Below are 15,938 nucleotides of genomic sequence, written 5' to 3'. Positions count from 1 at the left end.
TTCTTTTGCAAAACCTTTTATTTAATTCTGCCTTATTGGACAATGGATATACTCTGTCAATTAATTGAATGTTCGGGCGGTGCCAATAAATCTCAGTGTGCGATATAAATCGTAGCAAATGGCAGGCACTTTGATCTCTGTCGACGAGTGCTGACTCGGCGATTAGTTCGGGGAACGCTGGCTTAATAATTATGGGCGTAGTTTATCATATTTGATATATTATGCTGTCCGTATTACCTCGCTGATAATATTAGGTTGCTGCTATGATATGATAGAGTCATCAAAATTCATGCCCACATACCTGGCTATCAGAAACCACTTAGTTATATCATAGTTTTTATAATATAGTCTTAGTTATTGCATGTAGTTGCAGTGCTGTCTGAGATGAAAGATAGATGTATAATCTGGTAATGTTGGAAGATAGATTCTACTGTCTGTAAAGTATAGGGGATATAAGTATGGGAAACATAATATTATTTTGTACCCGTGCCCAATTCGCACTCGGCTAGTGTGGTAGACAATGGCTAATCCCTTCTCATTCTGAAAGGTGACCTGAGCTCACTAGTAAGCCGGTGATGAGCTGATCATGATGACAGACAGCATAAGGATACTTGGTATTAATATTCCTATAACTAACTGACGCCCACAAATTCGTCCTCGTGGATCTAGTAGATTACTAAAATCTCATTGGAACTCTTTAATTTGCTGGGATAAAAATAGACCATGTCACTTTTCAGGTCTTTGAAATGAAAAAAATCACGCCGATCCGTTGCTACGTTACAGCGTGATTGAAGAACAAATTAACGAACCAATAAAGTAACAAACAATAACATTTTCGCATTTTTAACCCCCGACCCAAAAGTTATAAGTTATAAGTTTGACGTGTGTATCTGTGTTTCTGTGTATCTGTGTACCTGTCTGTGGCATTGTAGCTCCTAAACTAATGAACCGATTTTAATTTAGTTTTTGTTTGAAAGGTGGCTTGATCGAGAGTGTTCTTAGCTATAATCCAAGAAAATCGGTTCAGCCGTTTGAAAGTTATTAGCTCTTTTCTAGTAACTGTAACCTTCACTTGTCGGGGGTGTTATAATTTTTTAATTTACACTTGTTAATGATAATGATGATGATGATACACATAGCTAGAGATTATGCTACCGTCCAACCCAATGATATAAAGTTAAGAAACAGTTAAAGTAGTAGATTATCTCTCAGTAAGCTTTTCGAGCGAGAGCGGAGAGAATTTGGTTTCGACAAATACACAAATATTATATGTATGTATGCAAACGCTGTTTACCAGGAAAATGTGGATGCAGACGAAATATATTATATGTATTAGGTATATTTATATTATTATTGGGGAAGTTTGCAGTATGTGCGCCGTCAGCACGTCTTGGGTCGCCGCGACGTTGCACGTAGCCTTTGGGCAAAGTCCGCACTCCGCTATAAGTGATTTATCTTGCAGTCTGTCAAAAACATTGCTGAGTGCTGCACGCTGCGGGGCAGGCATGGTGGAAATATTAATAGATACTCTCTATTGATATAAAAATACAGGACGATATTCTGAAGTGGTAGCACGTCCGCAATTTTTCATGTCATCAAATATTTCGGACAGCCCCGAACCACTTCAAGAAGTCCTTGGCAGAAGTTTCATGACAGATGTAATTTTATATTAAATTCCGATAAGTTGTCTCCACTCTCCAACTACTTTTAAAGTGCTTAGTAACCTGAGTAGAGTTGGAAGGTTACTGAATTGAGCTTGAATACCATGGTGTAATTAAATTAGCAATTGCACGAACGACAGGCGAAATCAAGTAAATAGAACAATCAGTCCTGAGTAAGAAGAGGGGAAAATTATGGACGCTGCTCTTCCTGAAACTGTATTTAATCAAATAGCAAAAGGATTTTGTAATGATTGTCTTGACTGATTGATAGAAGATTGTTTATATAGGAGTTTGGTTTATAGGAGGGACAGTTTCATGGTTTATCTAAAACAATTTCAATTAAATTCCAGCCACAATCCGTGCCGCAGATGTTAGTTTAAAACATGGCTGTCAGCAGTTTCAGCATTGCATTTCAATTTAGCTGCGGACATGCACAATGTTAAGCAAGCTGTGAGAACCATAATGAAGGCATTGTACGTTTGACGGCGACTGACGTCATTATGTGCAAGCCCCAGCTTTACTAGAGTTGATGATATGTACCTAGTAGGGATACTACTTGTCTCTACTGGAAGCCATGATTTATTGGCAGTATGTCCTATTAAAATTGAGTTCCTTTTTTCATGTCCTCAGCTATTTTTACATTTTAAACGCTCGCGCCGTTTGCGGCGAAAAATCTGATTTCTGAAAAATCTGAAATGAAAATATCTAAATTCTGCTTACTTTATATAGGTAGGTTTGCACATGGTTCGTATTTCATTTTGGAAAAAATACAATTTTGCAAAATCCACGAGTATAACTGAAACACCGCAACAAGTGTTGGTCGTTGTCTAAAAAGTCTCCTAGTTATCCAGATGATTGATGCGTCTAAATCCTTGAACCATAAGGGATAATACAGGTCAAAATCTTGCAGCAGTAGCCTTTGCTGTTTCTGAAAAGAAAAGCCTAAAATGGGAAAGTTTATTCAAGCATTTTATATTAAGCTATTTAAGGAAGTAGGAACATAATATACCTATCCAAAAATTTAATTTCATATCATATTCAAAGAGCCCGGCTGACAATATTTAAGCCCTCACTTAAGTTTGCAGGTAAAACTTATAATGCACTTTCAGATAACTTCCAAAAGCAAGTTTCAAAGCTTATTCATAACTTGCCATCATAATAATAAGGATGATAATACCTATATTATTAAGTATTATAAGTTTAAAAACACGCAGTATTTTATAGCTGCGTTTTTTTTTCTCTTCACACTGGGGTAGGTACTCACCTTGACCATTGACTAAAATACGATGATCTCTATGCACTAGGCAATAAAATATGTATAAGTACCTACTTGTTGAAAAATTAAGTACCTACATGTTACCCTAAGTACTTATCTTCAAACTTACAAGTTAGAAAACTGAAACTGATACGAAAGAGCAATTTTTGTGGCCAGAAGATCGCTAGATAGTAGCACAGAATATAAAAAAGAGACTGAAACATGCAGCCTGAATAAAATATATAAATGTTTCCCCGGGAGAAAAAATGTTTATGAAACTACCGTAGCGAAGCGCGAGTTGAGATAAAAGTTTAGTCAGTACTGGCCAGCTACTAGCCATGATAAAAGCATGATAAAAGGAACGCTGTGTCAATCGATTGGATGTAAAATGTTTTCTATCATAAAAAAACTGTGTATAGTGGACATGAAAGCATACATGGAGTGATGGCAATGGACAGCTTTTGCGATCAAAGGCACGAAGATAAATATTTTATTAAAGTATCCCAAAGATATATTGATAGGTCTGTATCTATAATTCCATGGTAACTACATAGACAGACATTTATGCACTTACGACATACCAATTTACTTATTACTTTTGAACACGTCATCTAGCTGCCTCATAATTAACGATTTTTGTTTTGGAGTTTTAAATAAAACTTTTTCTAGGTGTTTACCCTATCAACCATTCAATCAACATTTTGTGACATTTTGCAACTTGGTATTTATTATGTTTGCTGTGTGATTTTTTAACCCCCGACCCAAAAAGCGAGGTGTTATAAGTTTGACGTGTGTATCTATGTATCTGTGCATCTGTCTGTTGCATCGTAGCTCCTTAACGAATGAACCGATTTTAATTAGATTTTTTTTGTTTGAAAGGTGGTTTGATTGAGAGTGTTCTTAGCTATAGTCGAAGAAAATCGGTTCAGCCGTTTGAAAGGTATCAGCAGCTCTTTTCTACTTTTCTTATAGAGGTTTTTGTGTCGGGAGTTTTTTAAATTTTGAGTTATACACACGTGACAATAATATAACATTATGGTTAGGTAGGTAATAAAGAATTAATCTACTATTTCTACTAATATTATAAATAGGAAGTGTGTCTGTTTGTCTATCCGCCTGTTACATTTCAATGGTTTTAACCCTTATAACCGATCTTCGAATCAGAGAAATATTTTGCATCCTGTAGATACTAATTCTGTACTAAAATAGTAAATCGGTGTCTCAATGGTTACTGAAAGCACGAAAAAAGTAACTTTGAGTAAGTAACTATGAAGCCCAGGAGCAAGTAAGTATTATTACGAGTAGGTATGTACGTTCATTGTTTTTACACCTACTAGGTATATCCTGATCACCAGATTATCTAAGAAAACTAATCAAACTAAGCGAATTAGAATTTTCGGCGCGCTGTAATATTAGGATACGTGTGACTCGCGTAGTTCGGCAACATTAATTAAAGGATCCTGTCAGCGCAAGAAGGCACGGGCCACGGCATGAGAACCAAAATAAGATGGCCTCACGTTCTCTGAGACGCTATCTATTCACCGTAATTTACTTTGAAGCTATGGCCACACCTGCGCAACATGAACACGGGATGCAGGACCCGATCCGGAAGCGTCCACGAACCTAGGTAGATATGTGCATACCTATGCGACTACTTATCACACTTCACACTAATAATATAAAGGTGAAAGTTTGTGTGCATGTGTGTGTGTTTGTGAGTGTGTGTTGTGGTGTGTGTGTGTGTTGTGGTGTGTGTGTGTGTGTGTGTGTGTGTGTGTGTGTGTGTGTGTGTAGAATTGAGATAGATTATACCCTGGATTAGCATATAGGCTATTTTTTATTCCGGAAAATCAAATAGTTCCCACGGGATTTTTAAAAACCTACATCCACGCGAACGAGGTCGCGGGCATCAGCTAGTAAGATATATACGTGCTCGTCTGATCCCTAGACGCGTGTATCATCCTACTCTGCAGAGTGCTGACGTGGTCAAATCGCATTGTACTTGCATAGGTGTGCATGGATCCATTAAATATGTTCCTACATCGCCACGCGGCTGATGTTTCAGTTCGTAGCCGCCTTGGTCGCGCAGGTTTGGATGATGCTTAAGATATTCGTGATGCGGGTAAACAGAGGTCTACTTGTCTTAGCTGAAAATGGTGTGCACGTGTCCAACGGAATACATTATTTATTAATACGGTCTCTATACCTACTAGGATTATTCTATAGTAGTAGATAAGAGGCAATAACTGAGACACATTTTACTCATTGCTGATTAATCCTGCCTACTTCTGAACTATTATCATATATATTACCTAAGTATCATCAAAAGACATAGGTTATTATTTGTTAACCCCCGACCCAAAAAGAGGGGTGTAATAAGTTTGACGTGTGTATCTGTGTATCTGTCTGTGGCATCGTAGCTCCTAAACTAATGAACCGATTTTAATTTAGTTTTTTTTGTTTGAAAGGTGGTTTGATCGAGAGTGTTCTTAGCTATAATCCAAGAAAATCGGTTCATTTGTTTGAAAATTATCAGCTCTTTTCTAGTTACCGTAACCTTCACTTGTCGGGGGTGTTATAAATTTTTAACTTATACTTGTTTAGATATTAACGTACTGCTAAGCAATTTACCGTGTGAGTAAGATGCAGCTAAACAATATAAAACTCCTGATAGGCAAAGATCATACGTAATTGTTTTTAAAAGAGAAGACAAATTCGTACGCTTGTGTGACTGGTGCATTTTGAGTTCTGTGTTATTATCATACGCGTAGCGACAGTATTCGAGTTTGAATAGTTGACTCATTAAGTGACTAAGTCTTTAAGTGATTAGCTCACTAAGCGATTAGTTAATAAAGAGATTCGGTCAATAAGTGATAAGGTAGTTTGATTACGTCATAAAGTGATAGTCACATATTAAGTCACTAAGAGATTAGCAAATTAAGTGACTAGATCATTAAATGATTATATCACTAAGTATAAAGTTAATTAACTGATTCATCAGTGATTAGCTCATTAAGTAATTAGCTCATTAAGTGATAAGGTGATTAAGTGATTAGCGCATTAACTAATTAGCGTAAGTGATTAGTCACTTCATTAAGTAATTAACTCATTAAAAGATTAGATCAATAAGTGATTAGCTCATTAAGTGATTAGATAATAAAGCGATTCAGTCAAGAAGTGATAACGTATTTCTCACATTCTTCTTCTGGTAGAAATTTCTTAGAGAAAAATTATCTTGTGCATGTTTCAATGCTAATCTATTAGTTCTAAGTTTTGGTACAAAATTAATTGGAAAAAAGAAAAGTAAAAGATAATCTGTGCAGATACTCTACACTGATGAAACAATCCCGAAACTTGTGTTTTTGTCAACGCATTTGATACTTTGGGTGTGAAGTTGACAAATATCAGCTTGGTGCCATCGATCAAACCCGATGTCGGTTACATGACGGTTGAATAAATTGATGAAGCGTTTTTCTATTTCAGCGGTATGTATACATGTAATAGAACATGCCGCATTTAATACAAGGCTTTTTTTTTGTGTATAATTCTGTTTTTTTTTTTTATTGAAAATATTACAATAAAACTTAAAGCTAGCAATATTTATACAAGATTTCTATACAAGGCTTGGTATATTTCATATAAATATCCACTTTGCACTAGAATAATAAGTCATAGCCAGAATAATAAGTGTTTATACCTAAAAAAAATATTTTAAAAAAGTTTACTGAATTATGGTGCACGCACGATATTCTCTCGTCATAAAATATCGTGCGGGGCGCTGACGCGACGCGCAGTTCAGCTGCAGTTCAGTTCGAGTGCGTGGGCACTTTTAACCTTAATAAGCTACGGGAATGACCGAACCCAGGTGTAAAGTAAGTAACCCGTTAATAACGGGGATATTAAGCTGGTCGATAAGCTAAAAATGTAGGTATATGCGCAAAATGTTACATACACTTTGTATATAAATGTGACGATAGCGATGTATTGAAAGGAGAGCTCTGGCCAAAGCCAGTAGGTAGCATATAAATAGGGATTTTATTCATACTTTTAAAGCGTCGTTTCTCTAAAGTGCCTATACATTTAACACAATCCGTGTGGTGCGAGTAAGCGCGAGTTTTATATGACTACAATAGAGTATGAAAAATATGTTCAAGATCATGAGAAAGATTCTAAGTTAGAACAACTTAGAATCTTTCTCATGATCTTGAACATATTTTATTTTTTAACTTGAAACAGGCTTTTTTTGTTTATTTGTTATCTTTAAGTGATTCACTATAATTTATTATAAGGGTGATAATGATAAGGTAGATAGAATCATCATTAATAATCATCCTATCACCGGCCCACTCGAACAAATACAGGTCTCTTCTTAGAATGAGAAAGGTTTAGGCCATACTACTACGGTTTCGCATTTATCACAGCAGAAAACCGCTCTAAATCGGCTGTACGCATGATCACTCGCATGCAGGCACTGCCTGAGCCGAGAAAACTCGGAAAGTTTGGAAAATATTGATGAAATTAACAGTGACTCAGCGCGTTATGGAGCGAGTTATGGTGGGTACTCTCTCAGGGATAAAATCGGGAGTGAGGAAATTTGTGGAAAAATAAAAGCGACCAACATAGCTCAAAGGATTTGCACGCTGAAGTGGCAATGGGCAGGTCATGTCTGTGGCAGAACTCACGGCCAACGGGGCAGATGACGTGTTCTGGAGTGAAGCCACGAGTACCTACGTGGCCTCCACTAATTAAGCTCCAATTATGAATTACATTGCGCTTACCAGCAGGTAAGCGCAGCGCGCAGCGTAATGAGCTCAAGAAGATGGAAGCGGGTGGATGACAAAGGTGGAGGGCCGTGGATGGTGGCGCGCTCTTGGAAAGGCCTATGTCCAGCAGTAGACACATACAGACGCAGGTATGAAATGGAATGGAGATCACAGTTCACTACAGTTCTATCACGCTGAAAGAGAAGCAATACCTTTATCGCCAGTGTGGAGCTCACCTCAAGCCGACGGTCCATAACGGATGCATTACCAGCTTGCTTCAGCTTACACAAATGCGGTCGGTGTTATAGTGCCACTTGAGTTTAATACGAGATTAAAGCTGCTCCGTACATGAGAGTTAATTTAATTTCAAAGGGCACTTTGCCGAGAAGCCTTATATTGTTCGAAGTTGAATAAAATACCTGATATTATTTCTTAAAATAAATAACGCAGAACTTTAAACTCGCCTCTAAGCAAGCCTTTAAAGCTGACCTAACTGGAAATAATATTCATTCGTTTGTATTTCAATTTTGAACAGCTATTTAAGATCGAAGATATATACTTAATTCTTTTAAATCTGAAGGTTTTTGGATTTACAAAGCTAAGAGATAAGTTATATTTTTAATGAGTGGAACAAACGAAAAAATCAACGATTTAGACCTACAGCCCTTTGAATTTCAATTCGCTTTGAAACGAAGGCTTGATAAATTACAGTTTGAAGCAAAGCCGATAAAGTTTGAATAACTTTTTCTGAGCAAATATTTGTGGAGTTTTTCACTCACAGCGTTCGAAAATTTCTCTAGCAGTGGTTATCGACCCAGTTATGGACCCAGTAAATGCGTCAGTTAGTTGTTCTTAATCCCTCAAGCCAGTGGCCTGAACCTATCCAGGCCATTTATTTCATAGGGTCACCACATTCAATAAATGCGAGTTATCGTGCGTTAGGTCTCCATGACGTATTACCAACCACTGCTGTCGTATTTCGATCTCATCAAGCTATGTGGGATCGATACAGCATTGAAAGCTAACTATCGCGGTAAACCAGAGTTAGAGACTGCACATCAAACAACTGCACATAAAAAACAACAGCTGAGGGATTCTAATTTGTTCAAATTCTACAACATCATCGAATGCCACCAATAAAAGCCGATGGAATCAACTATCTTCTTTAGCCTAGCCTTCTATTAGTATGGATTTTGGATTTTGATTTACAGTACTGTTTTTTTTTTTTTTTTTGAAGTGTGTAACTACTGTGTTACTTAGCTCTGGGTCCGAAAACGAAGACAAAATCTAGCATGTATCTCCTCATAATATATAAAGCCCTATATAACGGTGGCCGACTTAGGTGTCTCTACATATACAATATATATTTCTATTCTCTAAAACCGAAGCGTATGAGGATCGAAGATAACAGAGCGGTATGGAAATAACGTCTGAAGGTCCAGATAAATGAAATACGCCTAAATACGGTGCGGACGTAAAAACATAAGCCGATTTTGCGGTATTAAGACTATATCTTCGGACACAGGATTTTTCCAATTGGTTTTCTATTTAATACTTTATTGGGAAATAGTATCAAAAGGAAACACAGTTTTTGGGTATAAAAAATTCCCTTCGTCTATTTCAGATTTATAAAACTAAAATTCTACATACGCAGGTACATTTTTATAATAAAATACGTTTTCGATGCTATAACAGAAAAATAGTAGGGGAAACAGTATTTTCGATTACTTAGGCCTGGTAACTTAAGTATCTATCCTGGGTGTAAAATACATAAGCACGCATTTTCAACCCCCGACCCAAAAAGAGGGGTGTTATATGCTGTCTTTGGCATCGTAGCTCCTAAACTAATGAACCGATTTTAATTTAGTTTTTTTTTGTTTGATAGGTGGTTTAATCGAGAGTGTCTTTAGCTCTAATTCAAAATCGGTTCAGCCGTTTGAAAGCTAGCAGCTCTTTTCTAGTTAGTTACTGTAACCTTCACTTGTCGGGGGTGTTATAAATTTTTAATTTACACTTATGATTTCATAGCTACTTTAGAAGCTTGAGCTTCCTTTTAATAATAAATAATATATTTCAGGAAGGAAAGTAGCCAGTGATAGTATTTGGTATGGGCCCATCGGTTACGCGAATCTTGAAATAAGAGTAAAGAGTTATTTAATATTATCTCTCAATTTAATTTGAACCTACAAGACCGTATTCAAAAGCCTTTTAAAATTTTAACTTACTTCCTAATAAAGTACTTTTTTTATATTGAATCAAGTTTGAAGATTTCGTCTTATTTTGTTCATAAGTAACGATAAAAATATACGAAACAAGCTCTTCTATATATTTCAATTGTTTCATTAAACGAACAAAAAGAGGGCATCTCGGTAAAAACTCCATTAAAAGGAAGTTTCTCAAGTATAAAAGTTTGCGACAATAAAACCCAAAACTTTTGTATTTTATCATTTAGAGAAAAATACGGAGAATGTACTATTTTCTGTTTTTTGTTTCTTCGGGTGTAAAAAGTAAATAGGGGCCTGGAGGCTTTCTATTCTAGATAGTATTGCCATCTTCTATACCTGAATGTAGAACAATTTTGAAAATACACTCATAACTAGCATACCCGAGATAGCTTTCCAAATGTGTTGGGATGCCGACCTCGTAGGGTGCACTGAAATGCACAGCATTGGAAAACGCCTCCAATTGTCACCTCAATTCCCCTCAATTCTTCAGTTTTATCTGCTCCAACTTCGGATCCGGTTTTTGCCTGCCGGTTGGACCTCGGAGAAAGATTGGAGATCCAGCTCCAGCTCAATAGATCCTTCACTAGAGTTCCGCGAGTAGTATAATCCGAATACTCAAGTGACTGTGAAATAGACATTAAATAAACGGGGTATTACATCAAACGAGTTGCAGGGAGTCGCTGTGGATTCAGGAGGGGCAAGACCGTGGCCTATCATGGAAGTCCCTACAAGATACCTATGTCCAGCAGTGGACATACATCGGTTGTCCTTTTTCGGTGAAAGAGTCAGGGACAAACATTAATCGAGCATAATATGTGGCTAATATTCTTATATATTCTAAAAATTGTGATTTTATTGTTCCTTTCATTTAGAACAGTCGAATCACTTAGCACGATAAACGGCGAGCTAATAAAATGTTTTAATACGATACAAATTTTGTCGTGTTTCACAATATATCGAGTTGAAAGCTCATTGTATTGCAGAACGGATATATTGTACCACAATTAAAACAAACGCGATGGCCATTCGTAGGTATGTGCAGGAAAAATGTATGACGGTTCGTCCGGTGGGACGAAATGGGGACAAAGCAAGAACTGTTTATCTATATTGAAGCTCTTTTTAATGTGGACGTCAAGAAACAAAGCAAGGGTTTATTTGCTCTCTGTAATTTTCGTTTATCACACTAATATTATAAAGGCGAAAGTTTGTATGTGTGTGTGTGTGTGTGTGTGTGTATGTTTGTTACTCCTTCACGCAAAAACTACTGGACGGATTTGGCTGAAATTCGGAATGGAGATAGATAATATCCTGGATTAGCACATAGGCTACTTTTTATCCCGGAAAACCAAAGAGGAACTCTTTCGGTTCGGTTCGAGAAACTCGTACGGGATTTCGAAAAACCTAAATCCACGCGGACGAAGTCGCGGGCGTGAGCTAGTAATTCCATAAAGTTTTAATATCAGCCCAGTTTATGAACATTTTGTTAGAGATAATACCTATCTTTATCAATACTCAAATCTTGTGTAGAGAATAGGCAGAAGAAAGTGTCCTGTGGAAATTCTATTGCAATATGCTAAAACCAATTTTCAGTTCAGGAGTCGTCGTCTATCGCTTGAAGTGATGACGAGAACAATTGTTCCTAATTACATAACTCATCCTATATTTACAAAAGTTATTTTACCTATCCTAGAAGTAATTCGTAAATCACGGACATCAAAAGTACCAACAAAAATAATAAATATTTTCATAGACTTATTTTATATCTATTTTATTTTACATCAAAACCGTTTTGTAGCTAGAATCGCCTCCGTTTTAAGACCTCTAATTAATTACTATGCAAATTAGAAGCGTCTGATGCCGTATTTTCCCCTCTTGATTTATATTTATAAATCAATTAATATTTTAACATCAAAGCGATTCGTATCCATCATTTGACTTACAAGCGGAGCCGGTACGAAGTTAAATATATTTCAGCAACAATTTTAAACGTTCAAACATAAATAAATATTTCGTTTTATTAGAAAAGGGAGGGTGACTGTCAGAATACAGATAGTTCTGTATTTAGTGGTATCTAGCAATATTTTTGGGACAACAAGCAATTAAAAAAAATTGTACATTGTACCTAAGTTTGTAAAGTATAAAATTATAGGCTAGAACTAAATATAGTTCAATATCAGTGAGACCACAGAAATGTAAAGGGGTAGATTTCTTCTACATCAATGTGTGAACCCGTGTGAACCATAACAAATTATAAATTCATTAGTGAGAAAATCTCCAAAGCTATTTGTTAAGGCAAGACAAGACGTGATAGAAAATATATCGATAAAAATATTTTCATTGACGATTCAATTCTCAACAGTTCCTAATAGGTAAAATGGCAATGAATAAAAATTACAACAAGATCTCTATGTCAGAATTCAACTCCAAAAGAGGTCAAGTTTGATTTATAAAATCTTTGGATAAAAATCATGAAGTTAATCAAAATAGACATTATAACAGATATTTTGTGCAAATTATAATATTATTTTAAGGTGTAAGCTGAAAGCCATAACTATAAACATACTTAATAACACAGTAAGAGCCCAATAACATGGCTGAGAATAGTATATTTGCTTCACAAGACAATGAAACCAACGATATGTGTAATGAATTAGTTAATTTCATTGTGAATACGACCGGTAAGATATATCGATTAATCGGGCCTAGCGCAAGTTTTGCAAATGCACTAGGCATACTATGCACAGTGCTATTTTGTTCACGTCTACAAAGGTTCCTACTACATGGAGCTTGATCCACACCAGTGCCACATCGCAAATACAATGTGCCCAGTCATAAAGAGCACAAACGGAAGGATGTGAAACTAGGCATTGACCTGGCAGAAGAGGGTATGTTTGTCCGCGCGCGTCGCATCCCTCTAAGCCCAAGCAGAGGGCGCAGTAAATGCACCCAAGGGGTTCAACCTCAGGAGGTTACCCGGAACACGAGGATCGTCCAGGTATGAGACTGGCGAAGTGGGAGGCAAATCAGTCCGCTTCTGGCCCATCGGGGCGGGCTGGTTGGTCGCCGCAGAGACCGTGTGGTGGTAGACTAGTGGTAAATGCTTCATCACACTTTGTCCCTGGCTGCCCCACCAGGTTGGTCTGCTTCGGTGGACATCCACTTGCGGAGTAACGAGGAGTTGCCGGTCCTCCGTCGTTAGTGGTGGTTGGTAGGAGTCTAACATAATCACTGTGCTCATCCGTAGCCGGTGGTACCCATGATGGATTCAATGGATCATCTCAACCTCCTCTAACTATATCAAACTAGTATCAAATTATAAGTATCCCTATTAGGTTACCAATTTAAGTACAACAGAAGAAGTTATTGAGAAAAAAATGGGGAGTTTAACCTAACAAGTGCGCGTGCTTTCTTCGAAACAAAATTTGGCGATCATCCCCCGAAAAGCTTCTCTATTTAAAGCTGCCTCTTTTAAATTCGGGTCACTAAGACCAGTTCCAAAAAAAAAAAATTCTCAATGTAGACGATTTAAAAGTAGGTATTTTCTAGTATAACTTACGGTCATACATATAGCAGGTGGTGCCGGCGCGAGCGAAAGCACTACACATCCAACGGAAGGAGGCACTCCGGATGGACACGCGCCGTCGCCTTTGCGCTATACCACTGGAGGTAAGATTATTACAGAGCTTAAATATTTTATAATAATAGCTAAATCACTTTTAGCCAGGTCAGATACTCTTTATTGGAAAGGTTTATTCACGGCGATGATGAGAATTTCTTAGAGCTTCGATGTAAACTCGGATAGGCAAACTTGAATAAACGCCAACAATTTCTGTCTGTTTGTCATGTCTGTCAAGAAAACTTAAAGATTACTTCCCGACGACCTACAATCATGAAATTTGGCAGGTAAGTCTTATAGAACAAGCAAAAAAAAAAAACAAAATCCGTTAATTTGTGGTTATTTTAAAGAAATAAGCCACGTGCACTGACCAATGCTATTTGCTTCGTAAGTTACGCATGACTGAAAATACGATGAATAATGAAGTTCCAAGAGAATTTCAACGAAAATCTAAATCTTCTAGCTTCTTCGTGCTTTGAGACCCTTTATTATTTCCTCATAATATCATCATAATAGATCAGTTTAAGTAGTTAAAAGTGGTGATAGCCTAATGGTTAAGATGTCGTCCTTTCTTTCGGGAAGTCGCAGGGTTCGATCCCGAGCAGGTACTTCTTTCTAACTTTTCGGAGCTACTTGCGTAATTAAATATCACTTGCTTTAACGTTGAAGGTAACATCGTAGGGAAACCTGTATTCTCCATAATGTTCTTAAAGGTGTGTAAAGTTTACCAATCCGCTTTGGGCCAGCGTGGCAGACTATGACCTAAATCTATCTTATTCTGATTAGGAGATTAGTGTTCAGTAGTTGGTCAGCTATGGGTTTGAACATGATAATGTTGATGATGATGAATAGATTAGTTTAATGATTTTCGATATGCGACGTTCAGGAAAAACTGATTACATTAAACTTTACTGTAATTATTGTTGTAGAAACTACTCTGTGCCAGTGTTTCCGTCTAATTCCAGTGCAAGTTAGCGATTTATTATCGACTTACTTTGATGTGCTCTCCGGACGCGATACTTTATAAAGTGCAGCTGTTTACCTTTTGTTCTATTTGCTATTGCATTTCTAGCAATTGTTATAACTTATTTATTGGTTTTAATCTACTTGCATTTATTAAACTCGTCATTATAGGAAAACATTTCTCACTAGATGATGCCCGCGACTTCGTCCGCGTGGATTTAGGTTTTTCGAAATCCCGTGGGAACTCTTTATTTTCCGGGATAAAAAGTAGCCTATTTGCTAATCCTGGATATTATCTATCTCCATTCCAAATTTCAGCCAAATCCGTCCAGTAGTTTTTGCGTGAAGGAGTAACAAACATACACACACACACACACACACACACATACACACAAACTTTCGCCTTTATAATATTAGTGTGATTGGACCCCGAGTTACAATCATAATAGCTCTACTTACTGTAAAGAAGCGAGCTGAGAAGGCAAAGTTTAAATCGCACCCGTTGCTCTATTTTCGTATAATACCTACTTGATTATGTCCGCGACTTAGTTTTCTTTAGTTAGGTTTTTAAAAATCACGTTGGAACTCTTTGATTTTTCGAGACAAAAAGTGGCTTATATCTATCGCCGGGATGCAAGTTATATCTGTGCCAAATACATGATGTCTGTGCCTTCGTCTACGTGGATTTTGGTTTTTGAAAATCCCGTTGGAATTCTATGACTTTACGGAACAAAAAGTAACCTTTGTAAGTCCCCGGAGTGCAAGCTGTCTCTGTATATTTCGTCAAAATTGGTTGGTGGTTGGATGGGGCGTGAAAATTTAGCAGATACACAGATTGATAGACCCACTTTTGCATTTACAATATTACCATGGTTTATGTGAAAAGTCAAAATTACAAATCAGAGCTTCAAAAAAAAATCATATCAATGAAAACAGATCTACCACATAGTGAAAATTGAAATGTAAGCGGCAGCCACTTTAATATAAAAGGAAAAGATTGCTCGTTTAATAGAATGAGATTTAATGCCCAAAGGTTATTTTTTTTGTGGAAAAAGGAAACTGCTGCCTCACGTTCCATTATAGAAAATAAACAAAGTGTAAAGCTGAAATTATTTCAACTCTTAAATAGAGGTAGCCTTCGTGACTCGCCTACTTTTGAGGGTGTATTTGAACAATAGTTACGGACAGATTTTATCGATACATCAAAAATTAATTAGTCAGTCCATTTTTACAATAAAATAAAATGTATATTTAGTTCAAAAAGTGAGAATTTGGTGTAATGCTTAGAATGTCTTGCGCTATCTGAAGATTTTGTAAATGAAAAGCCTTTTGTATGGCAAACATTGTACAACAATATTTGCCAATGTTAACGGTAACTCCGTAGGCAGGCAAAATATATTTCTAGTATCACGTTTATATAGAAAACTAGTACAAATCTGCGACTTTGTACGAGTC

Source organism: Maniola jurtina, chromosome 15, assembly GCF_905333055.1.
Source record: "Maniola jurtina chromosome 15, ilManJurt1.1, whole genome shotgun sequence".
Lineage (NCBI taxonomy): Eukaryota > Metazoa > Arthropoda > Insecta > Lepidoptera > Nymphalidae > Maniola > Maniola jurtina.
Note: the sequence above shows the minus strand (reverse complement) of the source record.